Here is a 26,626-nt window from a genome sequence, read left to right as displayed (position 1 = left end):
GGGCCCAGGGATCAGTCAGAATGAGAGACGTGAGATTATCTTGACCAGCCCAGCTCTGCAAGCATGCCTGCTGCTCCTGCTTTCCTGTGTATTGCTCTTAGAAATTGTCTGAGCTCTTCAACTAACATACTCTCCCACTGACTACACTGACTGTGTCAGGGTGTCAGTCAAACCACTTTCCTGTCCTAAGGGAGGGGTAGAGGACAGATGAGGTGGTGTGGGATAGTGGAAAGCATGCTAGTTTTGAGGTCAAGAGGCCTGGGGTTGAATCTTGGCTGTGTAACCACAACCAAGTCACTTAACCTTGAGGAACCTCCGTTTTCTTTAGCTTTTTTTCCCCTAAAAGAATAACATTTTTATCCTCTATGTAACTGCATTGTCTGGAAAGCACATTTTTCATATAAAACACTATATTATGTAAGTTATTTTAAATATATCTCCAAATAGCTACTTTGGTTGACTTCTACACTAAAATAATGATTTGTATGTTCATTTCAAAACAATCTTCACCTCTAGGGAAAATGATTCTAAGGGAGGAGCCTCTGACACCTTTCAGAGAACACCTTATCCCACACACATCTCTTCAATGTAGAGCCCAATGACAGGAAGGGACAGAAAGAGGGTTAGTTGTGGTTGTTCAGTCATTTCAGTCATGTCTGACTCTTTGTGATCCCATTTGGAGTTTTCTTGGCAAAGATACTGGAGTGGTTTGCCATTTCCTTCTCCAGCTCATTATACAGATGAGAAAACTGAGGCAAACAGGGTTGTGACCTGCCCAGGGTCACACACCTAATAAGTATCTGAGGCTGGATTTGACCTCAGGTCTTAGGAATCCTAGGGACAGTGCTCTATCCACTATGCCCCCTAGCTTCCCTAATAGGTTAGAGTGGGTCTGAAATAGACCTCATTTTTATAATTTTCTGGTCCCCAAGCTTTAATGATGATAACAATAATGACAAATGTAACAGCTCATATTTCTATGGTTCTCTTAAGACTTACGAAACACTTTCTTTGTAACAGTTCTGTGATATTCATCATGCAGTTTGGTAATTGACAATGTAATGATGATTTGGTAATGCAAATATTGTTATTCCCATTATTACAGATAGAGAACTTGAGGCAGAGAAAGTTAAGTGACTTTTTTAGGGTCACACAGCTAGGACTAGTCAGAATCAGGATTCAAACCCACACCTTCTGATTTTAAAATCAGCATTCTTTCCAAGGCACCATGTTGTTTGGCTTTACAAAACAGGGAAATTTGCCTTCTGGAAATCTACAAGCAAGAGTGGAATTTTGAATTAAGGAAGAAACAGGCAAGAACTTGTAAAATGATAAAGAGTTTCTATTTTGACTGTCTGAAATGTGGATACAAAATGACCAGGGTTGGGAAAAGGGAGAAGATGCTCACTCACAATGCCTATAAATACAGCTGTCTTCAATTTCCCACTGGTCAGAAAACTGGAAAGGGGAGTAAAGATGGTCACAGACCCATCCGTGTTTATGGTTTTCCTTGTAAGTTTACAAGCTTAGAGAGAATTGAGAAAAACAGCTTAATTTAAGCACTGGTAGCTTGCTTGGGGAAATAGAGGGAGGATACAAAAACAGAGTTCATTCTAAAACTTTGGCTTGTTTTCCAAAAGCAGAATGGTGATATATTGATTCATTGGAGTAGACGGGGAAGCCCTGGCTACTGCTTTTTCCATGGTGACAGGGAAGGTGATAGGATAGAGCAATAGATACATAAATGGTGATTGGTGGCTGCCAGCAAACTCAGGATTGGAGCCACCAGCCCAGGGCCCAGAACACATTGAGAAGCAGGTTGGACTAGACTTAATCTCCAGATGGGAACTGTAAGCTAGGGGGTCTGAACATTCCAAGGGTCCATGACTGTATCAGTTTACATTAGATAACACCAAGACAGTCTAGCTAGAGAATAGCTGACATATTGCTTCAGGAGCAATAAGAGGCTACACATACAACCAGATGACTCCCCTTGATGGAGTGCATGCAATGTTTATTTGGAAGCAACCACAATGTTTTATGTTATATACTGTGCAAGGTCTCTGAGCTCTTTGTACAATTTTGCCATACCTACTATTGTCATACATGCACGTTTTATATTTCATTATGTGACTTGTAGATCTACTAGGAACATTTCTATGACCTGAGCCATGTTTGTGAACCTGAAATAAGTTATCAATTTTTGTATTGCATGATACCTGTTTACTTGGTCTGCTATATGCAAATGTCATGTAGGTTATTGCTTTATGAGCTATATGCTTCATTTATACATGTGTTTCTTCTTGCTGAATGTAATCTTAACGTGCATAATATGTATTAGCTATTCTTATGTGTATTGTGTATTTGGCAGAATTACTTGTGGCTATGTCAGATGCTAATTTGTAAATGCTTATGATGCATGTTTACAGATGTTCTAGTGTACTCTGGGGAATCTGTAGGGTCTGGATTTTATTTTATTTCATTCTTTATTAGAGGGGAGGTGGATGTAGGGGAATATGCAGGACTCCAACTGGGGGAATACCATGCTTCTTTTTAACCTACATCTCCCAAAATTCTGTAGGAGGGTACAGAAGGGGTTAATGTCACTTAAGAAGCTGTTTGGGAGGCTAGCGTTAGAAATGTGCCGATTGAAAAAAGAAAGAGATGGAGGGGGAAGAAAATAAGTATTGCCTACTGTATACTCCAAGGGTATTGCATACTGATATAGTTTGGGGAGTTTGTATTACTTCTATTCCTTTGACTCAACACCATCTTTTCTCTTATTCACCATAGGTCCTTTCCATGTTTTCTGCCCTATAATGAGGGCAACATTCCTATTCTGAGCCAGAGAAACTTCTACATACTGAAGACCCTTCATTCCTGTGTTAAATAGTAGCAACATTCATATATGAGTATTAAAGTATTCCTGTGGTGATGGACAAGTTAGAATCCCAGTGTTTTGGGCTTCCCAGTGAGCACTGAGATGGAATTAGATTGATCTCATAATATTTGATCGTAAGGCAGTTAGTAAGAGATTTGGTGGTTTCTATTGGTTTTGAGAGGGTTTGCTACTATTTTCTGAGTTTTACCTGGAGTTTCTATTTTATGTGAATAATTCATCTTCACTACTACCATGTGATGTTATATCATTACATATATATAGCAAAACTCTGGATTCATTCTCCTAGAGTGAGGACTACTACCTCATGGTTCTAGGAGTACTCTGGGTACTCTAGGAGTACCCCTGAGGGATTGAATATCTCTTCTCTAATACTATTATCTCAAACCCCTATTCCTGTGTATTCCCCCTCACTGTTAACTTCCAGTGATTAGTGTCCCAATTTCATTTAACCAATCAACATCAATTAGCTTTTACATAGGACTATTTACTGGGAAGATATAACAAGAACATAAACACATTTCTTCCCCATGTTTGAATGACACACTCTCCTATCCTATCCGGGTCTGTGGTAAGAGTGGGTTCCAATTTCCATCTGTTTTTCAGACTTCTAGAACTGGATGTCCAACAGACATCTTAAACTGAACATGTCCAAAATGGAACTCATTCTTATTCCCCTAAACTCTCTCCTACCCCTAACTTCCTTATTATTGTAGAGGACATCATCGTCTCAGTCCCTCAGGCTTGTGACCTAGATGTCATCCTTGACTCCTTGCTATCTCCGTAACCAATTTGTTGCCAAGACCTGTTGGTTTCACTTTTGCCCCATTTCTTGAGTATCTTTCCCCTCTCTCCTTTGATACTGCCCCCACCCTGGTACAGACCCTCATTACCTAATGCCTGGTCTATTGTAATAGCCTACTGGTGAGTCTGCCTGCCTTAAGTCTCTTCTCACTCCAATCCATCCTCCATTTAGGCACCAAAGTGATTTGACTATGACATTCATGGGAGTTTTCACCTGGAGGTTTCTTTTTGGAAGTGACTGGTAGAGTCTTTCTATTTCCATTTTGCCCTCTAAGAGGTCTAGGAAATTTAAAAAAATATTTCTTGAAATATGGTCCCTCGCCTCTTTTTTTGGAGAGTCATGGCCTTCAGATAGTTCATTCATTCTTAATTATTTTTCTCCTCTCTCTGTTTTCCAGGTCAGTTGTTTTTGCTATACCTTACATTTTCTTCTATTTTTAAGGCTTTAGAAAGCTCAAGGCAAAAAGCTTTTGCCTTTTGATTTTGTTTTAATATGTCGTCTCACAGAGTTATTGACTTCTCTTTACTCCATTCTAATTTTCAAGGAGGCTCTGGTAAGGGTCTGGGTACTCCCTTTTCTCTGGTGTACAGAGTCTCCCTGACACTGTGGACAGTGCTCATGAGTACCAACCAAATCTTCCATGTCAGCAGATCTCTCCATCTTCCTCCCTTTGCCAACCCGTCTGGACAAAAAGTAGCTGTGACTTTTTCTGGGTGGGATCTTCATTAGAATTCGATGTGGTACATTTTCTAGGTCTGTTTAGAAGAGTTTTGTGGATAGGAGTTCAGCTACAATTCCTCTTGTCATTCTGCTATCTTGATGCTACCCCTCCCCCCCAGTTTTAATTCTTCACTTTCTTACTTTTGCCACATTGATAATTAAGATTAGGAAAATAAATTGTCAGACATGGCACTAAAACTGTAGCTAGCTTGAATCTTTCATAATCTCATTCTTGGTACTCTTTCTGGTAGCACCCTATTTCATCTTTCCCTGTCTTTTCTTCTTTTTCTCCTTTTTCCATGCTTTTTCCTACTTTCTCACTCCTTTTTCTCTCTGTTTATTAGGTCTTCCAGCAATGGCTAAAAGCTTCATTTAGACTTGACCTCTGGGATTAGTGAGGTAGCTGAACCCTGTCCTTCCTGTTTGCCCATGGGGGTATTGTCTGTTTGAGATTCTTTCTACAGTCTCAGAGGGCAGGCCTGGACTGTACTACCAGTTTGTTTAGTGTCCTGAGTACTGCTATAAAAATGAGTGTGTGCTTAGTAAACTCAGTTATTAAAACAAATCTTTTTGTGCAATCCCACAGTCTCTTGTGCATTTTGAACAATCACAGGGGTAATGTATAAGCAGATGCCCATTTACAATAGTTACAGGAAGAAAGAAGTTCTGGTACATGAATGGAACAATTCTGCTACTACTCCCCATGTGAAGGGGGCTGGATAGCCTGCAATCTGAGAGAGCTGTGATGATGTGTGATGCATGTGCCTTGAAGAGACTTTGGCGTATTCATAAGCATTCTGGATCTGGTTCTGGTTTTGCAACTTTAGTCAATCAAAAAGGATGTTATTGACCACTGCTTAGTAGACAGGAACCAGTTGATCCAGCCTTGTCAGAAGGGATGTTACACAAGCTTAAAACACTGAAGTAACAGAGAAGATACTGAATTTGGTATTGTAGAACATGAACTAAAATCCCAACTATAATATCTGGTAGTTGTGTGACCTTGAGCAAATAATTTTTCTCTGGTGGTTTACATAGAATATATTTTTCTCATTTGTAAAATGAGGGAGATAGGACTAGATTATCTGTAAGGTCATTTCATATCTAAATTTTATATCTAAATCTTATGAGACTATTGCCAACTGTGGTTTAGCCTCCCTCCCTTCTCTACTTCTCTCTGCAAGAAATTCCAGGCTCACAAAGCCTGGTACCCTGGAGGTCTGGCCCTTAAGACAGTCAGTGTCTTTGTTTTGGCTCTTTGTTTCTACCCTGATGTTTTATTCTGAGGAAAGTCTCCTGAATAAGGCTTAGGTATAATTCTGTTTAGATTTCTCCAAATATGTGTTGAAAGGTCCTCAACTCATATAATATATTAGATAGGGAACAGACTTTATTTCAATTTTTTTTCAGAAATTGGTAAGGTTTAAAAGATGTGCAGGAGTTCATGAGCAAACACAGAAATGTAGAGTATTCAAATAATACATTAGATTCCCTGTGGAAGTTAAAGACTCTTTGGGGTACTGCTGAACAAACCATGTTTACCTTGAACCTCCACCTTAAAACAACTTGCATTATGGCAAGGCTGCAAAGTCTAGATTTCTTCTTCCCATTCGTCATGGCCTTGCTATATCAGTGAGGCATGCTACTTTGCTGAGGGCTGTCTTCCTTCTTTAAGAAGGCTGTTAAGGAATCTCCTCCCACTAAGTGGCAAGTGTTGCTTTTTGGACAGTTCTTAGAACCTATGAACTTGCATAGCATGGAAAGACCATTCTCAGGAATCTAGTCTCTGACCTTTGCTTGGAAGGTAACTGAAAGATATAAGGCAGCCAGCAGCTCCTAGTCCAAAAGCTCCCCTCTCAGGCCACTTGGGAAAGTATAGGTAACTCTCCATGTGTTTCTTTTGTTAGTATCCATTTTCTACTCTTGGGCAGCGATGCTGGGATGGGGGGGGGGGGCATTCCCTTCCTGATGCATTTTGGTCTAGAAGTCCAAGAATGAGATAGCCACAAAAAGGTCAAGCTGTCCTCTCAGCTCACCTGTATATACCATACAAAGGGTGTGCTGGGGAAGGTAGAATGTTTCATTTTATTCTTTCTTCAGTGAATTGCTTCTTCTATGCTTCATTCCTAATAAGCAGTGGAGATTTCTGAAGCTCTTCTAGTGAAAATACAACTAATAGCTAGCTGAAACTGCTAAAATCACTATTATATATCACTATTATCCTACCAATAAAAAGTTTTGGCTCCATATATGGTTTGTTGTATGACAAAGTAAAGAGAATGTTGAACCTGGAATCAAGAAAACCTAGGTTTAAATCCTACCCCTGCCACTTACTAGTTGAAAGATGGGCAAAAAATGTAACCTCTCTGATCCTCACTTTCCCAATCTGTAAAACAGCGATAATACCTGTAGGCTCTACTTCCCAGCGCTGTGAGGCTCAAATGAGAAAAAAGTATATAAAATGCTTTGAAACTTGAAATCCTTATGTAAACATTTGTTATTATTGTTACTAGGTACTATTTTCAGATTTAATGGAGCAGGTGTGTGGTTATAATCCCCAGCTGGAGTGAGATGCAGAGGGTAAATATGAAGGAAGATATATCACCGACTGCTTTGCCCCTTAGTATTTCATTCCACTGAGCAGGTATAACCTCACTTCTGCTATATTAATAAATGTATCACTTAAACACCATGGCGTCATAGTACTGTGCAAAGAGAATGATTTCTTAGTTTCCTGGCTTCTTTCAAGACTCAGCTCAAATTCAACATTTGGTAGGAGATTTTTCTTAGTGTCCCCTAATACTAGTGTCTTCCCTTCTAGGATTAGTTTCCATTCTCTCTCTCTCTCTCTCTCTCTCTCTCTCTCTCTCTCTCTCTCTCTCTCTGTCTTTCTTTCTCTCTCTCCTTTTCTCTTCTCTCTCTAAAACACACACACACACACACACACACACACATACACACACAATGTATTTGGCTACATATGTGTTATCTTTCCCATCAAAATGGAAGCTCCTTGAGGGCAGGAACTTGACTTTTTTTGTATCTTTAGAACTTCGCACAGTGCCTGGCACATAGTAAGCACTTAATAAATAAATGCCTATTGGCTGATCATCTATCAGAAAACCTATACTCATATCTTGGTTTTCCCACATACTATGTGACTTTGGATAAATCACTTAACTTTTCTAGGTTTCAGTTTCCTGTTCTGGAAGTTATGACAGCTAGGTGGCCCAGTGGATAGAGGCCTGGACTTTGTATTATTATCATTCACTTCCTGTATATTTATGGTTCCCAGTTATCAGAGAACAGGGATACTATTTTACTCAGTGAACACTTATTGAATACCTACTATATGCAAAGCACTGTCACTTTTAAATAATGATAATTGTTTTCCTTTTTGTATATGCATATTTCTTCCATTAATTTTTCTTGACATTGTTATAGCTAGTATATTAAATAATGGTGGTGACAATGTCATGTTTTGCCATGGCTGGTGAGGGACAGACTGGCATGGTAAAGGAATGGAATATATAGAACCATATCTAAGCAGAGATGATCTGAGGCTCTGTTTATCAAGGGCACAACATTCACTAAATGCTAGGCTGAGATTGAGAGAGAAGAGATGAAACAGAGATTTTCATATTCAACTCTACGACATCCTCTTACAAATCTGGAAATACTATTCTGTTGTGTTGGGAATTTAGGTGAATGTAATGGAGATTTAGCTTACAGTCTCTCTAGGAAGTAGAGATAGATTTGGAGATGAGAGAATTTTGGATACCTAAGTCAATTCCTTGTTATTTTTCCACTGCTCTGTAAAAAAATTATCCCTTTCTCTGATTTCATATGTCATTTGGCTTGTACCAGAAAAGTTTCACTGGGTGGGGGTCTCAGTAACTATAGATTTGAATAGAGGAGAGCCCTAAACAGGTACCAGAGATCCAGTTGACAGGGAAAGGGGAATGTGAAGATGAAGAAACAAAATCTCAGAGAGGGGAAGTCACTTGTTCCAGATCACAAACCCAATGAGCTACAAGTTGGAGACAATAACACAATAGCCTACAATTAATCAAAAGACACGTGTGTGTTGAACCATATCTAAGTAAGTTCAGTTACTGAAATACTAAAAAGACTATCACTCGTGATCTGGTTCGGCAGCATAAACTCATTAGGGAAACTTCAGTGGACAGAGAAAGGACGGTGATGATGTACACATACCATGGAAACACTTGATTGAACTGGTTCAACTCAGTTTGGGTTACTGAAAGCTAATAAAACTAGCATTTCTAAATTAGCTCTAATATATAAATGATCTTTTATGAAAGAGGCAGTCAGAGCAACTTTGGTCTCAATTTGCTTTTCAGTTGAAGCAGAGACATGGAAGTCTAGAGCATGGAAGTCAGACCTCTATGCCTTTAAGAAAGTCATGCCTCAGAAAGCTAATTAATAGTGAGTGAGGTCTGTTTACTGGATTAAATTGTCCAGTCCATTGAAATAGGCTTCACATCCAAACTCTTGGCTCTGGTACCTTATATTTGAGCCCTGTAGTTTGGCAGGAAGGGAGTGTTTGGCACCTGTGGGCAGCTTCCAAGGAGCACCTTTCACCTGGGATGGGTTCACATGGCAGTTCCTCTTGGCTTGGCTGTAGAGAGCTTCCCTTGTGCCACAGCTTTAGAGCAAAAAGGGGACTATAATTCAGTGGCAGCTGTGATAGGATTAGGGATGAGCTTACACTGAGGTTTGAGCAGGGGTACTGAGTAATTAGCTCTGTGATTCTTGTGCTGGGGGTCTCTTCTGGCACAAAGGGCTTGGCGCTCATGTCAGGGATTTTTTCTGCTTATTGGCTTGGAACCTCCACACAGAATTTTGGGAAAAATCTCTGTTCTGAACAGTCCAACTCCATCTTTATAAGTACACTGGGCACAATGTATCAGAAGTGTCATATACTAGCCCCAACTGGCACTGTTTTTCATGGTGTCAGATGACATTGTAAGATTTATAGTTTTCTGGTAAATATGAGAACCCAGACCTATACCAGGTCCTGGCCTTAAGGTAATTGAACAACATAGCCTCACGTATAAGGGATGCCTTAGGTGAACAAAAACAGCCCACACCCTTATGGAGACCTACGGTGCCTTTGTGGTATACCCACAACTTAACAAACTAAGTGGACTGCAGCCTACATATCTGTTTGTCTGCCTATCTATCTATCTATCTATCTATCTATCTATCTATCTATCTATCTATCTATCTATCTATCTCTGTCTGTCTGTCTGTCTGTCTGTCTATCATCAATTGCTTACCATGGCAGCCAAAACCACCAATGCTGCATGAAAACAAAACAAAACAAAACAGCTTTTCATACAGTATTATACGTTTTGCAAATTCTTTTGATGAATTACATTGTAAACTGTGCTTATTTTTCTCATGGATCTTACAGATGTCATTTAGGAGGCTCTTTAATATTCTGGAGCTTGATGTAATCTACCCAATGTAGTTCATAAACAGAATCATCTGGAGGTCCTTCAAATCCCCAAGGAGTTCCTCTTCCTTTGGATTCTGTGCTAGACATCTTGCCTGATGGAGTTGAACTCCTTTGTTGAACATATGTCTTCCTCTTTTATGCCTCAATAGCTCTTAGTAATCAGAAGATTATCAAACAAAATGACCTTTATTGTCATATCTTTTAAGTATTCTTGTATGATTTGTAGCAGATGCATGCGAGATACCTTCTCAGAAGAGAGTCTTTAAGGTGGCATTTTGTTCTATCAAATCAAATCAGATGCTTATTTTTATATCATAAAGAAATAAGCACCGCAAGATCTTGTATTCTTTGCACTTTCAGTCAATAGTGTAACTGTAGACATGTATGTGGGTGCTGTAGAAAATCATTATGGAAGCCTGCCCATTCTCTTTTATGCCTTCATTAAATTATGAGATATGTTTGTAGATTCTCATAAAGACTTTTAGAGATGGGAAAATAGGCACATGGTTCTGTTGGTTTATTTTTTTTTTTTTGCCATTTTCTCAGTTACTTTTTTTGGGTGCAAACAAAACAAAACACATGATTTTCTCTAAGAATTTGAAATTCTTTTATCTTTCAACTTTGGAAGAGCTCAATGATCCACATAGGAAAAGAAGAAGCAGAAGAGTAATTTCTTTTTTACAGACTATTCTATGTGGTTGGATGGAAAACTCGTAGCGTTGGTCCGTCAGCACGTGTCTTTTGGACAGATACTGTGACTACGAACTGGGTCTGAATAGGAGGAGAGTAGGCTGGATTGTCTTTGAGATTGTTCAGTACTTTTAATGGATCCAAGTTGCTCCCTGAAACAAAGATTCATCTTATTTTTATATTGATATTCTTTTGATAATACTGTATGGCTGTAAACCAAGAGGTGTGTGTGTGTGTGTGTGTGTGTGTGTGTGTGTGTGAGAAAGAGAGAGAGAGAAAGAGAGAGAGAGAGAGAGAGAGAGAGAGAGAGAGAGAGAGAGAGAGAGAGAGAGAGAGAGAGAGAGAGAGAGAGAGAATACTTAAAGTGTTGTTTGGAACCATGCTAAGCATTCAAACAAACAAGATACTTGCTAGATGCAAGAACTTACCTTCTAAGGAGGTAACACATACAAGCAGCTGGACAGGGGATGGAGAAGGATAGAGGCATGGTGGCAAGGTAGCAGGTGAGGAGAAGTCCAGAGAATGAGTCCAGGCATTACTAAGTTGAAATATGACTGGGGTACTTCCTAAAATGGTGGGCCTGGAGATCAAGTCACCAATCATTTTTGCCTCTGTATCCCAGGTACCTGGTTCTATAATAAATGTACTTTGAATGACTGATTGATTAGAAGAGATTTTTGTTCAGGTACATATTCTAGTACATGTCGTCAGAGGACTTCTATGGTCCCTTACAATTTTGATATTCTGTGACTGTAAACTTTGTCCTTTCCAGCAAAAGCAATAAGAATTTTCTTTGAATGATTTTTGCAGCATTTAACAAGGAAGGTGCATATTTCAGTCTATGTGACTTCACTCCAGATAAAATTCAAGTAATTTCTGAAACAATGGAAGTTTTGTTTGACCCGGGGGAAGTAAGTAGCTGAGCCAGGCAAAGAACAAAGCAATTAGACTTAGTTATTTTTCAACCTCTACACAGAAGAGAAATCGGCACCATCCCCCATGTCCCCTCCAGGTTCTGTTGGGTCAGCTGACTCTCTAAGGATTTCACAGCTCCCTCCTCAAGACTCATTAACCTGCTTTCTCAAACCTCAGGAGGATCTCTTTCTCAGTAACAATCATACTTGCCTCGAAGGACAGGGTATATGGAGGCAGGTGTGAAAAAAGACATACAAAGGAAACCCTGTTATAACCACAGGCAAAGTGGTTGATACTCAAGCAAAGGAGAAGGGACATGCCCTTTGTACAATAGGAAATATGATTTCATGAGGAAAAAAATAATACACTCTGAAGTGTCTTTTAATACTCTTCTCATTTTTTCCTTCTATCTTCCTCCCCCTCTTTTTATTAACATCAGGAAGCAGCTCTGTTTGTGGTAAATAAGCTTTTGATTCTTGTGAAAATTCAACAACTACAAATAGTATTTGTATCAAATAACATAAAAATGCTTCTGTTAGCTTCTAAGGTCCTTAAGGGCAGGGACTATAACAGTTTCCTTCTTTGTATCTTTAGTTCTGAGCATAGGTTCCCTTAGACATTTTTTTGCAGTTTATGTAATATCTGACTTCTCATGATTCCATTTGGGGTTTTCTGTAGTGGTTTGTTATTTCCTTAGCTAGCTCATATTGTAGATGAGGAAACTGAGGCAAGTAGGATTAAGTGACTTGTCTGGCATCACATAGCTAGTAAGTGTCTGAGGTCACATTTAAACTTAGGTCTTCCTGACTCTGGGCCTTCACGCTATCCACTGTGCCCTCTAATGTCCCCTCCCTTACACATACTAAGCGACTAATAAAGATTTTCAAAATTGAAAAACTCAGGAGCATGTTTCACTTAACAACAGCTAGCATGTATAAAGTTCTTCAAGGTTTGCAGAGTGCCATTTACATGATCACAATCCTCACAGTAACCCTATGATGCAGGTGCTAATATAATCCCCATTTTTACAAATGGTGAAAGGGAGGCTGAGAGAGGATGTGACTTGCTCAGGCTTACACAGCTGATGTCTGAGATAGAATGAATTCAGGTCCTTAGAATTCCAAGTCTAGCACTCTATCTTGTATGCCAACTAGCTGCATCACGTTAGCAACAAAGTCTTCAAGGTTGAGTCTTTTCAGAATATAAAAAATTATTAAAGGTTGATGAGTCAGTTGACTAGCTTTTATTAAGTGCCTACTATGCACCAGAGGTCACACTAAACACTAAGGATACGAAGAGGGGCAGAAGATCAGTACCTGTTCTCAAGGAGCTCACAATTATGGTAGTGATATGCACACATGCAAACAGCTATGTACAAAGTATAGACAAGAGAAATCGGTAGCCTGGGGGTAGATTGTGAAAGTCTTTAGATGCCGTGCTGAAAAGTTTGTATTTTATCCTAAAGGTCATGGTGTGGGACTAATCACCACCTTGAAGCCTTTCAACTGATGTGTTGGGGTTACACTTTAATTTGTAGGTGGCTGTACTTGGTTCTGCGTTACATGTTTTTCTGGACATATGTGTGAGAATATATATGTTTAATATCATATTGGAGACAATTGTTTCATATACCTTCCTATAAATTTGTGCCATTTCATGGAGCTAGAAAATAATGAGACATATTTCTGTAAGTAGCATACCAAAATCAGTCCTATTACTTGCTAGTCATGCAGTATTGGGCATGTATGCTGTACAGCTAAATTGAGGGCATCCGTAGGTGGAAATTGGGTGTAAGAGAGCATGAAGATGAGAAAATGAGAAAGATAAACTGAGGGCAGAGATACATAGAGAAGAAAATAAAATAGCTTGAATTTCCATAGTACTTTAAAGGTGATCAAACAATTTTTTCACAATGCTCTATTAAATATGCAAGGCAAATGATATTCTCCCTAAATTATGGATTAAGGAACTCAGTAAGTAAGGGACTTGTCTAAAGTCACATAGCCAATAAATTTCAGAGCTAGTATTTGCTCTCGGGTCTCTTAATTCTAAATGTAGTGTCTCCCCACTAAATGATTCTCTATTTAGGTAACTGGAATACTCTCATTTACTTCTATTCAAGAAACTTTTAAAAATAATATTAATAATATTAATATTAATTAATTAAATAATAATAATATATAAATATATAATAATATATAAATAATAATAATAATATTAAAAAATAATATTTAAACCTCCCCCTCACATGCATCAAGAAACGTTTTTTAAAACATCTAAAACACTGAGGTATCATTCTGTGTTCTGATACAACTACAAAATTGCCCAGATAGTACTTCCTCTCCCACCTCATCTAACTTCCTTCCATCATCTCTTCCTTTAAGATGCAGTTCAACCACCACCAGGCATTGCCTCACTCAAAGTGAGAACCTGAAAAGACTTTAGTTTAAAAGGGCCAAGGTCTCCCACTGCATCCTGGGTCAGTTATCCTGATTCATATCTGGTCACTGGATCCAGATGGCTTTGGAGGAGAAAGTGAGGCTGGTGACCAACCTTGCACAGCCCTCCCTCACTCAAATCAAAGTCAGTTGCGAGGCATGTCATCATCTCGTTGATGTCATGGTCCTCTTTGAGAATGAAGGACCAAGCACACAACCACACACAGGAGCCTTTCCTGATCTCCCCTGTGTTTACTAACTTTGTTTTTATTCTGTGTATACTTATTGTACTTGTTCTCTTCTATATTAGCATACAAGTTCCTTGTGAATAGGGATTGTTTTATTTTGGGTGTTTGTATTCTCAGTCCCTACCACATCCTGTCATCACAGGCACTTAATAACTTCTTGATTGATTGATAATAATTGGAAGGATCAGAGAAGGCCTCTAGAAAATGACATATGAGCTTTAAAGGAAGCTAGGGATGATAGGAGGTGAAAGAGAGGAGGGAGCACATTCCAAGTATGAGGAGGTTCTGGCTCTAGATTTATGCTCCTATGATATTTAAAATTTTATTTTTCTCCTTAGTTTATTTGCATACTATATAAATAAGGTAATACATTGCTGGGTCTTAGAGGGGTCTCAGAGATTTGGATACAGGGGCATATTGGACCCAGCAGGAACCCAAGACAATCATGATATTTGGTGTGAGCATTTATACCTCAGGAACTGGCAAATGCTACAATTGTGGGCTTTTATGCTATTTTATTGCCTAGATTTAAGAAAGCGTTGAAGAAAATGTTAATGATGCATGCGTGTGTGTGTGTGTGTGTGTGTGTGTGTGTTCGTCCTTCATTGCTGAAGAAGACCATGCCATCAGAGAGATAATGACATGACTTGCACTTGACTTTGTCTTGAATGAGGGAGGGCTATGCAGGTCACCAGCCTCACCTCTCCTCCAGAGCCATCTGGATCCAATGACCAGATATTCATCAGGATGACTGGAGATGACCCAGGGTGAGGCAATTGGGGTTAAGTGACTTGCCCAAGGTCACACAGCTAGTGAGTGTCAAGTGTCTGAGCTGTTAATGATGCAGATTAAACTTAAATGTATGCCTTCATACATTTTCCCCCCCTTCAGAGAGCTAGTTATTAAACATTTCACAGAACACCTCTGGTGGCAGAGCAGGATAGCGTCCATGATGGCTTCCTTGAGAAGCTGTCTCCAAGATTTGGTGCATCATTACATGCAACTCTCATCATTCCTCCCAGGGTTGTTCCATATATTGTGGTGGCTCCCAGATGCTGGCAAGGACCAGGTGTTTTATTGGGAGGGCTGATCCCAATCAGGTGTATTTGGCTTCTCATCTTCTATGGCATAGGCAGGCAGGTGCCCATTAGCAAGGCTACATAGGAGATGAAAGTTTCTAGTCTGAGAGGGTTAGATTTCAGAAAAGGCAAAGGAATGTTATTTAGGAAAAAGGGGATGTTTAGAACTACCATCCCCAAACCCAGAGGGTTTTCCATAAATTAAGCATGAAACATTGGAGGCCACAAAAAGAAATGCAAGATGGAAATACTCAAACCCTTGCTCCCTAGAAAACATCCTGCTAATACTCTGGGTCATTTGAGAACCAAATAAGAACCTGAAAGAAGGAAGAAAATGGAGTATCTCCACAGATAAAACAAACCAGCTACAGTTAAAGGAGGTTTACATCTAGCACTGTTTGCATTTGTACAGCAACTGCATGTTAACCACATTCCAGGTGGTAGCACTATAACTGAGTTTTTCCAAGTAAGACTCCCTACCCCTGACAAAGTCTTTAAGTGCATGCAGGCATTCACCTTACTGAGCATTATAGACTCCACCTCCTTGTTGGATCAGTAACTTTCTGCTTTCCTGATGTTCACTTGTGACGAAACAGAATGAATATTCTTGTAATAAACGCGTTAACAGCCCACTTATGTCTTCCCACAGATCTGCAAAGTGGGGAAGAAATGATGCATAAAACCCACCTAATTACTTTTGATTTATAAGTTTTTTAAAAGAACATAACTATGCACTATGTAATATACATGTATATATAGGTATGCACATATATATACATACAAACATACACACAGGTATATATTACACAATACATATATACATACACGTGATATACAGTATGCATGCCATATACATATGCACATGCATATACACATACATATATGCATAATTTGATAAACTACTGCCACCACATTTGAAACAGAAAGCTTTGCATGGTTGCCACAAGCAGGCATAAATTCTCGTTAGATGGATACGTGGGAGATCCTATTAATCAGGGCCCTCTCACAGCCCTCCTCCTAACTGTCTCGCCATTACAACAATGATGATTTGCTGGGGAGAAGGCGCTAGATAGAAAGCAACGTACCATTTGCACACACCCTTTTGAGAGCCACCAGGTTAGACAGCTTTCTTTCAGACAGCGTTGAAAACAAACAGAATGGAAGTAGGCGGTAATGCTTTCCCTCGCCGGGCCAGGGGATCAGGGCCGATTAATAATATACTGGTGCGTGCCGGGAAGGGCTATGAAAAAGAGCTTTGAGGGCCCTATTTTTATCTGATTAGCTGGAAGACTAGTGCTTGTATTCAGAAATAATTCGTAAATCACTACCTCTGCCGCTACCTCCTCCTCTTTCTTTCCCTCGCTTTCTCCTCCTCCTCCTCCCTCCCTCACCCCCACTTAACACATTCCTTGATTAAGTCGAAAAATTAGTATGCCAGGGAGTGGGGAAATCGGTAACAGAAAGCAGCTAAGGAGTTCGGGACAAATTTCACATATTTTCATAGGGGAAAAGTAACATCAGAATTAGGAATCAATTTATCAATCTATCAAAAAGTACTCATAACTTTCTACAATGAATCAGATGCTGCTCTAAGTACTGGGGATACAAAAGAAATAAATTCCTGGACCTTGAGGTGCTTACATCCATTTAGGAGAGACCACTATCCGTAGATATAAATGATGCGCACACACAGAGACACACACACACAGACACAGACACAGACACACACACACACACACACAGACACAGACACAGACACAGACACACACACACACACACACACACACACACACACACACACACACACTGCTCAGGATTAATTTAAATGTACAATCAATAAACATTAAATGCCCACTACGTGCCAGGCACTGTGCTAAGCACAAAAAGAGGCAAAAAAGTCTCTGCCTTCAAGGAACTTAAAATCGAATGGGGGGGAGACAACATGCAAACAAATATACAGGAAGCTAGCTATATATAAGATAGATAGGGAAGGTACTGTAATTAAGATGGACTGGATAAGGCTTTCCTGGAGAAGGTAGGATTTTGTTGTAGTTGTGTTTGTCCTTCATATTTAAAGAGGACCATGACATCGGAGAAATGATGACATGACTTGCACTTGACTTTGTTTTGAGTGAGGGAGGCTGTGCAAGGCAGAATTTTAGTTGGAGCTGAAAGGAAACCAGGGAAGTCAGTTTTGAAAGCTGAGGAGGAGGGAGTGCGTTCTAGGCATGGAAGACAGCCAGAGAGAATGCTCAGAGGTGGAAGCTTGTTCAGGAATCAAAGAGTAGCTGACAAGGAGTAAGGTATAAGAAGACTGAAAACGTGTGGGGTTTTAGGTTATAAAGGGTTTTGATCGGGGAGGCAATAGGGAGTTATTGAAGTTTATTGAGTTAGGATGGTGTCATGATCAGACTTATGCTTTAGGAAAATCACTTTAGTGACTGAATGGATGGTGGATTGGAGTAGGGAGGGACTTGAAGGAGGCAGATCCACCACCAGGCTATTGTAATTAGCCAGGTGTGAAGAGAGGCCTGTGCTAGAGATGTGACAATGTCAGAGGAGAGAAGGGGGCATATAGGAGACATATTGTAAAGGTGAAATTGATATACCTTGGCAACAGAATGGGAGGGGAGGAGAGATAGCAAAGAGATTTTCTACACAATTGAGGAGTAATGAGACAATTTTATATTTTTGTTCTATTTTCTACTTTTTGAAGGATTTTTGACATATGGGATGTGCAGGGGAAACAGCACTGGATTTGGAGCCAGTGGATCTGGGTGCAAGTCTCACATCTGCTACTTACTATACCCATTTGGTCTTGGGTAATTCCTTTAAGCTCATTGGGCCTCAGTTTCCTTATATGTAAAAAGAAAAATTTGGACTAGATGATTGCTAGGACCAAACTTTGAATCCATATTCTATTATCTCAGGTATGTTGTGACACAGGTGGGACGTAAATTATTATCTCCATTTTATAAATGAGGAAACTGAAACCTAGAGAGAGTTAATTAACAAATTCAAGGTCAAACAATGTTAGCAATATATTATAGACCAAAAAGGTTTTTTTTTGTTTGAATTCTTGATAAAATTCTTCTAAAATATGAGGCCACTTTCAATTTGGTTCAGTATCTTGTACTTACCAAGTCAGGAATCTGATGATTAAGGATCTTCTCTATCAGTCATCATAGTCATTGATCGTCTTCATCATCAGCCTCATCAATATCTCCTCCTCCACCACTCACACATTGTACTTTAAGTTTTACAAAGTGATTTCTTCATAAGCCTACGAGAAAGGAATTATTACTTTCATTTCCCAGAAAGGGAAGATGAAATCTACAGAAGATTTCCAATGGTCCTATACTTAGTAAGTGTAAGAACTGGGATGTGAACTTAGCTCTACTGAGTCAAAATGCACCATGTATGAAGTAGTATCAATCTGGGAAATATGTGAGTTGTGCCAAGTTGTCCTGATTCCAACATATTTTGGAAACAGTTTAAAAAAATATACTGTCATATTATGATTTGCCTCTTTCAGGAGAAACCTGAAATATTATGGTTAATTGAGGATGTCAGTTATCTGAATTATTGATAGCCAAGGTTTTCATTTGCTTCAGACTTATTTCACCATTTTTTCCTAGTCATACAATTGTTAATTTGCTTTAAAAAATACCTGTCCTTAGCTGAAGTCTTCCTTTAATACCTCACTATGGCATAGAGATGACCCTTGATTTTTGAAGGCAATGCCAGAAGGCAAACTCTAGCAAGTCTTAGAACAATGGAAAGACTTTGAGAATGAGTCCAGTAAGGGATTGTTTGTTGTCAGACACCCAGACTAACTAAGTACAGAGAAATTCATGATCAGAAGGTTGTATATGAAGTGATATTTTTTGACTTGAGCCACTCATGAAGATGGCTTAAGGTACTTGTGTCAATCTTAAACAGAAACAGGAACCACTAAGCTGCACATAAGGATTTCTGTGAGCCACTTATTGACTTAGAAAACCATACACATTTATATATTTCTTTTTAAATGAATACATTAGCATGTTAAAATCAAATAGGAATTACATTTTAATCTGGTTTGAGTCACACATGATAATGTTGTAGGCTGCATGATGGGTTTGATCTGACCTAATGCTGACACAGAAGTACTGTGATTTTCATCATTGGGATAGTGGCAGTGATGGGAGAATAATGGATTACATGGATGAGATTTTAGATCCTTATTAAAGTAAGTATACACAACTATTGGAATCCACTTAGAAAGTAGTTTGCTCTTAGATTGAGTCTACATTAATGAAATACCTGCTTCTCCACCTGAACACTTCAGAGATCCACACTTGGGCCAATATGGTTTTTTTCTCAGTGGTATAGATCATGGTTCCTATGGGAGATGGATTCATAGAGCCTGGTTCATCTTCCATGCAGCTGTCAACATGATCTTCCTGATGTACAGGTTTGACCATATCACCCTTCTCCACCCTGAATTCTAGTGGCTCCCTTCTACCTCCAGGGTCAAATATAAAATCTTTTCTTGATGTTCAAAGTTGTTCATAACCTCTCCCCTTCCCCATCTTTCCACCCTATCCCCCACCATCTACTTCATGATACAATGAAATGAGTTTCCTGGCTATTCTTCACACAAGTCACTCCATCTCCCAACTCTGGGCATTTTCCCTGACTATCCCTTATGTCTGGAATGCTCTCTCTCCTGACTTCTCCAGCTCCCTTCAATATCCAGCTAAAATCTCACCTGTTACAGGAAGACTTTCCCAATCCTTAAATTTTTTTTTCTAATTTATTTTATTCTGAACTTAAGGAATAAAATAAGCATTTCCATAACATAGAATAGAAAAAAAGATGATTGTAGATGAAACTTCAAATCTATTATGTGCAATTTGCTGCTCCTTTTACATATATAATAAAGTTATCTTGTAAATTTCTTTTTTTCCTTTTTTTCTCCTTCCACCCCACTCCTTGAGATAACTACCATTAGGCAGCAATCATTATGAACTATAGTGCCTTCCTTCTGCTGTTTCCTATTCATCTCCTAGATAGCTTGTTTGTACACTTGTTTTCCTGTTGTCTCCTCCATTCCACTTGAGCTTCTTGAAATCAGGGACCATTCTTTACCATTCTTTGTATCCTTAGGCTTAGCACAGTGCCTGGCACTATATGGGCATTTAGTAAAGTAGGCACTTGGTAAATGTTTATTGACTGACTGTGCTGAGAAAATTCATTACCCTGAGGTCTCCCTGACTCTGAATCTCTCTGAATTTAGCTAGGCTGCCTTTCCAACAAGAGAGAAATATAGTTTAGCATTGGCCTACACTTAAAACATCTCTAGTTTCATGGCATTTACCAGGCTCTGAAGTCTTGAAGGGTAGTCTTGAAGAGTCTTAATGGACTCCTGTCCACCATAAAGCATCAAAGGACTTTAGGGAAAGGTAAACTCCTAGAGGGGAAGAAACTTTCCTTTTTTCTTTTTATCTAAGAGTGTGTAATAGTGCTTTGCACTTAGCCAGCACTTGAAGTGTTTGTGGAAGTGAACTGTTGGAAGAAAAGATGGCTGTTACTTGGGCAAGTATAATGATCACCTTCCCATCCACTCTCTTAAACAATCCTATTGGCTTTACTCATTTGGTCACTATTCCAGTTTAGAGCTACCTGATGCTTCCAGATTATCTCAGGGATAGTTAGTTGTAAATTTATTAAATAAATGTTAGAAAGGAAAAATAATTCCTTTGAACATAACATTCAAATGATTTTTTTCTAATGTTTCTTACATATAAATATATGCCACATAAATCTACTTGTTAGGACATTTTTATTTATATCCAACCAAAATCTACCCTCTCTCCAACGTCCAACCATCTCTTAATTTTGACTTCTAGGGCAAAGCAGAACAATTCTAATCTCTCTGTCATAGGAGAGTCTTTCAATTACTTGAAGACAGTCATCATGTCTTTCTCCTTCCCACACCCTAGTAATCTCTTCTCCAGGTGAAACATACCCATTCTTATATATCATGAACTAAAGTCCATCATTCTGATCATGAGATCAGAGGAGATATTACATATAAATCACTTCACAAACCTTTCAAATATTACAGAAATGTTGGCTATCAGTTTTATAGAATGGAAAAGCATCTACTATGTGCTAAGCACTATGCTGAGCCATGGGGATAAAAAAATGAAAAGTGAGAAAGGAGTTTACTTTCTACTTAGGGGAGAGAACACATAAAAGAAGGTTCAGCTCCATGGCAGATGGAAGTCAGTTGATTATTAAGGTCTAACAGGCAAAACAGCAGGGCAAATGGAATGACTCTGTGGACCTCGGGGAGCAACAGAAGGGCAGATGGTCCTCAATCAATGACTTTTGCTAAGGGAGTAATAGCTCCAAGGGTCTGGTTGATTGGGTTTTTTCAGGTACAGGTAGGAATGAGAAAGTAGGTCAGTATCCAGCTGAGAGTGGTTATCCAATGAAGGGAATTAAGCAATGCATTCTGGGGAAGGGAACTAGAGGGGTTCCTTGAGATCTTCTCCTGCTGGTGTGTTGAATGTGTGTTGGTAGGCAGAGTCAGGGGAGGGAAAATTCTATTAGATTATAAGCTTCTAGAAGGACAGGGGCTGTCTTTTTTGTATTGGTATCCCCGGTTCTTAGCACAGTGCCTGGCACATAGTAGGTGTTTAATAAATGTTTATTAACTAGCAGAAAATATCTTTATAGTCATAGGAGTGACTTAGAGGTACTATCATTATTAATTATTGCTGTTATTATAGTTACCCTTTTCTGGACATTCTCCATCTTATCAATGACTTTCCTAAACTAGAGCTCAGAACTGAACACTACACTTCATCTGTGGTCTGACCAAAGTTAGGTAGAGATAATTACCTCCTCATTTCTAGAAACTCTGCCTTTCCTTAATATAGTCTAAGATTGTATCTTTTTTTGGTTGTTACGTTACACAATTGACCTACATTGAACTAGCAATCCACTAAAATCTCCAGATCTTTTTCAGACCAACTGCTGTTTAGCCGAGCCTTCCCTATCTTATAATTGTAAAGCTGATTTTTTAAAAAAAGAAATGTAAGAATTAACAGAGGGAAAGTACTACAATTAAGAGGGACAACCTTCCTGTAGAAAATGGGATTTTAGTTGGGCCTTAAAGAAAGCTAGGGAAGGCAGTAGGCAAGGATGAGGAGGGAGAGCATTCCAGGCATGGCGGGGGGGGGGCAACCAAAGAAAATGCTCCAGGTGGAGAGATGGAATGTCTTGTTCACGGAACAAGAAGGAAGAAGGTTCCACTTTTATGGTAAGTAAAACAAAATGCAATTAAGCTCACACTGGAAAATTATTTGGTTGATATTAATCATTTAAAAGTGACTTTGTTCTAAATACTTGAGTTATTTCAGGCGTTAAGTCAGACTCCCAGGTTCTAAAGTTGGTTTAAATACTGATTGCTATTGTGAAAACTGTGCTATATGTGATGGGTGATATGCTAATGAACTAATGATGATAACTACATTACGTTAGGAAGACCCATATTAATTACCATGTAACCTTCAGTGCAGTTTATAAACCAGACACAAAAATCAGATAATGACAGGGTAATTGTTATGTAATTACCCTGATTCTACATGGTAATTACAGTGTAATTTACTCAATAGTTCACATACCCATAAAGAGAACTGCTATTACCTCTGCACCCTGGAGATGAAAATACCAGCTAGATTACCTAGCACTTCTTAAAATAGCAAAAAGAAATCAATATGTGATCTGCACTGTGGATTAGGAGGCAGAAACCATCTTGGGTTTGGTTTGGGTTAGCTTCCTGTTACTTAACTGCCATGATTTTTGTTACCGAAGACACTTAACATGTTATGCAGATATTGTTAATAAAATGGGTTATTACTAACCAATCACTTGGTAACATTCATCAATGGAATGCGTGTCAGAGGGGCCATAACTTAAGTAGAACAGATGCGATTTAAGTGTCTTGTAATAGTTAACTTTGTGTAGGAAGTTAGATTTCAAGACAGGAAAATCTGAATTCAAATCTCAAACCCCTATTAACTGTGTAGCTCTGGACTAGTCATTTTGTTTTCTTGGGCCTCAGTTTCCTCATATGTAACATGAAGGGCTTGGGTTACATGACCAATGAGGTTCATTCCAGTTCTAAAATTCTGTTTTCCTGAGTTGGAGAATTAGAAAGAGCAAAGAAGAATATTCTTTGCTTCCCATAAAATGTTTCTTTTTTATTTATCAAGGTAGACTAGCCTAGTCCCTCCCTGAAGCTCTCCAGTGGTTCTTCCTGGTATGGAGGGACCATTGGTTTCTTAAGGAGAAGCAAGAGGATTACAAGCTTGAGTAAGTCCTACCAAGAGGGAAAAGACTTCAAGGCTAAGAAGGGACTGAGCAATAGACTTATCTGTTTAGCCCAGAGGGTGGAACTAGATGCAAAGAGATAGATTTTGACATTAAAGAAGGGAAAATGCTATTTTCTAACTATTAGAACTATCCAGAAGTGAAATGATTTTGCCCTGGAAGGCAGTGACCTGACTAGCTGGGTTAAACTGGGTAAACACTCATTACCAAAACGCTGGATATTCTGACACACAAATGTAATAGGTACGAGACATTGCCCTAGGCATTGGGGATAAAAAGACAAAAAAACCTCTCTGGAGGTATTTACATGAGGAGGGGAGGAGACACAACACATTTACAAACAGGCAAACACTAGGTAATCTATAGCAGGATGGTTGTTCATCCTTCTATCTTTCTTTAAGAGGACCACTGACATCAGGAAGGTGATATCTTGACTTGCAAGCAAATTGGACTTTTTTTCTTTTTATTAATAGTTTTATTTATTTATTTTTAGATTTTGACATTCATTTCCACCAAATTTTGAGTTCCAATTTTTCTCCCCATCTCACCCCTCCTCCCACCCCATAACACCTTGCATTCTGATTATCCCTTCCCTCAATGTGCCCTCCCTTCTATCATACCCCACCCTTCCCTTATCCTCATCTTCTCTCTTTTCTTGTAGGGCAAGATGATTTCTATACCCCATTACCTGTATTTCTTATTTCCCAGTTATATGCAATAACAATTCTCAGCATTCATTTCTAATACTTTGAATTCCAACTTCTCTCCCTCTTTCCCTCCCCACCCATCCCCACTGAGAAGGCAAGTAATTCCATACAGGCTATATATGTGTTGTTTTGTAAAAGACTTCCATAATAGTCATGTTGTGTAAGACTAACTATATTGCCCTCCATCCTACCCTGTCCTCCCTTTTTTTCCTATTCTCTCATTTGACCTTGTCCCTTCCCAAAAGGGTTTACTTCTAGTTACTCCCTTCTCCCATTTGCTCTCCCTTCTATCATCCCCCTCACCCCACTTGTCCCCTTCTCCCCTACTTTCCTGTAGTGCAAGACAGATTTTCATACCAAATTGAGTGAGCATGTTATTCCCTCCTTAAGCCATATGTGAAGAGAGTAAGCTTCACTTTTCCTCTCTCACCTCCTCCCTTTTCTCCTCCTTTGAAAAAGATTTTTCTTATCTCTTTTGTAAGTGATAGTCTGCCCCATTCCATTTCTCCCTTTCTCCTCCCAATATTTTCCCCTCTTACCCCTTAATTTTATTTCTTTACGGATATCATCTCTTCTGATTCAACTCAACCTGTACTCTCTCTCTCTGTGTGTGTGTGTGTGTGTGTGTGTGTGTGTATGTATGTATTCCCTCCACCTACCCAAATACTAAGAAAAATCTCAAGAGTTAGGAATCTTATCTTTCCATGCAGGAATGTAAACAGTTCAGCTTTAGAAAGTCCTTTATGATTTCTCTTTCCTATTTACCTTTTCATACTTCTCTTGATTCTTGTGTTTGAAAGTCAAATTTTCTATTCAGTTCTGGTCTTTTCATCTTGAATGCTTGAAAGTTCTCTATATCATTGAATGACCATTTTTTCCCCTTGAAGTATTATACTCAGTTTTGCTGGGTAGGTGATTCTTGGTTTTAATCCCAGTTCCTTTGACTTCAGGAATATCATATTCCATGCCCTTTGATCCCTTAATGTAGAAGCTGCTAGATCCTGTGTTATCCTGATTGTAATTCCACAATACTCAAATTGTTTCTTTCTAGCTGCTTGCAATATTTTCTCCTTGACCTGGGAACTCTGAAATTTGGCCACAATGTTCCTAGGAGTTTCTCTTTTTGGATCTCTTTCAGGAGGTGATTGGTGGATTCTTTCAATATTTATTTTGCCCTTTGGCTCTAGAATATCAGGGCAGTTTTCCTTGATAATTTCATGAAAGATAATATCTAGGCTCCTTTTTTGAGAATAGCTTTTATGTAGTCCTATAATTTTTAAATTATCTCTCCTGGATCTATTTTCCAGGTCAGTTGTTTTTCCAATGAGATGTTTCACATAATCTTCTATTTTTTCAATCTTTTGTTTTCGTTTTGTAACTTCTTGGTTTATCGTATAGTCATTAGCTTCCCTGAACTCCTCTCATTTTTAAAGAACTATTTTATTCAGTGAGCTTTTGAACCTCCTTTTCCATTTGGCTAATTCTGTTTTTTAAAACCTTCTTCTCCTGATTGGCTTTTTGGACCTCTTTTTCCAATTGAGTTAGCCTATTTTTAAAGGTGTTATTTTCCTCAGCATTTTTTTGGTTCTCCTTTAGCAAGCTGCTGACTTGCTTTTCAAGCTCTTCTATGGTCTTCTTGGACACCACCAGTAATCACTCCTAACAAAGTGCTCATTTTGTTTGAGGATCATTTGAGTTACTAGGGAGTTCTAATTGATTTTGAACAAAGTCTGCTTGTCTGTAACTTCTATCTCTAGAACCTTAGTTCTTTCCTTTGGAACAAGCCAAGTAAATTCACTCCTTCCACCTTAAAGCCTGTGATGACACCTTGAAGGCTTGGCTGGGAGTTGCAGGGTCCACTGCCATTTCCCCAGAACCTTTTACTTACATTTTCTTTTTTAGGCAGCTAGATGCCTTACTAGATAGAGTGTTGGACTCGGAATCAGGAAACCAGTTCAAATCCCTCTTCTGACATTTTTCTGTCTGTGATCCTGGGCAAGTACTTAATCTCTCTCAGCTCCATTTTCCTCACTATAAAATGACAATAATAATAGCACCCATCTTACAGTGTTGTTGTGCAGAACAGAATAGATAACATATGCAAAGAACCCTAAATCCCTTTACATAAAGTCCTAAAAGTCATTTGTAGCTTAAAACTGCACCCTTGGTATATCCTATATAAACACTATCTATTATTGTTGTTATTTCTTCTTAGGATCCAACTCCCTAAGGCCATTTTCTGGGTTCTAGTT

General features: G+C 38.9%; 1 long non-coding RNA gene across 2 annotated transcripts in view; it reads right to left on the bottom strand.

Moving 5' to 3' along the window:
• LOC140528019 (uncharacterized) overlaps positions 1–26,626 on the bottom strand; it is a 51,960-nt gene that overhangs the window by 5,081 nt on the left and 20,253 nt on the right. The window contains exons 2-3 of one of the 2 annotated variants that reach the window (XR_011975024.1): positions 18,420–18,562; positions 15,766–15,930 (exon numbers count right to left, since the gene is read on the bottom strand). This is a non-coding gene — a long non-coding RNA (uncharacterized lncRNA). Of the gene's footprint in view, positions 1–15,765; positions 15,931–18,419; positions 18,563–26,626 lie in introns of those variants that run through there. The other variant, XR_011975025.1, reaches the window with a different exon arrangement.

The sequence above is a fragment of the Notamacropus eugenii genome, chromosome 1, assembly GCF_028372415.1.
Source record: "Notamacropus eugenii isolate mMacEug1 chromosome 1, mMacEug1.pri_v2, whole genome shotgun sequence".
Classification (NCBI taxonomy): domain Eukaryota; kingdom Metazoa; phylum Chordata; class Mammalia; order Diprotodontia; family Macropodidae; genus Notamacropus; species Notamacropus eugenii.
Note: the sequence above shows the minus strand (reverse complement) of the source record. Positions and strands in the feature narration are given on the sequence as shown.